Here is a 1,497-nt window from a genome sequence, read left to right as displayed (position 1 = left end):
GTGTGTGTGTGTGTGTGTGTGTGTGTGTGTGTGTGTGTGTGTGTGTGTGTGTGTGTGTGTGTGTGTGTGTGTCGGCCTGTCCTCCGTCCCCTCCAGCGCCCTGAAGCTCACGATGCTTCTGTAAAAACTACAAGCAGCTCGTTAGATCAAAGCTGTGCAGTTAGGCTGTGGTATAGTCAAAGTTTTATTACATAAATACATTTTTGCTCTCTAACATTGTGGTTCTAATGCTTCTTACCATCAGCAAACATCATTTCCTTCCCAGCCTCACAGAGACGAGCCGCTTCTGGCCTCAGAACCAGCAGTAAAGCTGCTAGCTTTAGCATCTGTTCATGCTAACCGATACAGCTAGCTTGCTTAAACCAGAGCCTGCCGCGGAGTCGCCCTCGGCAACACGCAGCAGCAATTCCCAAAGTCCAGACTCTGACCCCGATCCAGACTGTCCAGCCGTTGGTTTGAATGATCCAAGGAAATAATCCAGATTATAGACGTTCAGCGACGCCCAGAATGAAGCTGGTGTGGTGATGACATAACTAACAGCAGCATAAAGGATATTTAACTTCAGTTTGATCAAACGTCTCAACATGACTCCCGTTTTAGCTTCTGTTTTTAAGTGAAGGAAGCAGAAAATCCCAGATTCTCCCACTGATGTGACTAAACTTCTTACTTTACTATAAATTCTAGTTTTTAAGTTTTTGTCTTGAACTCATGAGCTCATCCTTCGCCGCAGACAGAATCCGTCATTTTTAAGCTGAAACCCCAGAACACAAAGGTTGTTGTTGTTGTTCAGAGAAGGAAACGATCATAATAACTAATAGAGTTTATTTAGCATTTCTCAGAGCAGGTTCATGTTTCCTGCTGGTTTGATCCTTTCAGACCTGATCTGGGCGTCTGGCAGCAGTCGACCCTCTGCAGCTGATTGGATTAGCCGCTCGGCCCTCCAGTCTCAGCAGGAACCTGAGAAATGAAGTTGGAGAGGATGCTGAGCGGGCAGCTGGGTGGCGATGAGCGGCGCCTCATTAGGTTTGTCTTCTGTTGCTTCAGACGTCTGGAACCTTCCCAGCGCTGCGTCCAGCAGCCTGTAAGCCACCAGGTGGTCCTGCTGCGTCTGTCACCAAACACAACAGCTGACTGGTTTAGCTGGGATGCAAAGGAAGCAGTTTGATCTCGTAGATGGATGAACTGATCTGAAATGTTTTCCATAGCAGAAACTTTTGGCTCCTCCCCCCAGGGGACGTTCGGCCTAATCCCTCACCTTTGTGATGTAAAACTGGGAAAATGGTTTTCCAAAAGGGAACCCTGCTCCACTTATCCTTTCAGGAATTTGTTTCCTCAGAATCTTTTCTACTTCGGGCCTGAAGCCTCCATTTGAATCACAAATGTTGGCAGCTTTTGGTCAGTTCTGGAGCCGTGGAGCCTGGTGACAATGACTTTGACCCGGGCGGCTGCAGGGGGTCGGCTGCAGGGGGTCGGCTGCAGGGGGTCGGCTGCAGGGGG

The sequence above is a fragment of the Poecilia reticulata genome, linkage group LG6, assembly GCF_000633615.1.
Source record: "Poecilia reticulata strain Guanapo linkage group LG6, Guppy_female_1.0+MT, whole genome shotgun sequence".
Classification (NCBI taxonomy): Eukaryota; Metazoa; Chordata; class Actinopteri; order Cyprinodontiformes; family Poeciliidae; genus Poecilia; species Poecilia reticulata.
This window is presented reverse-complemented; position numbering follows the sequence as displayed.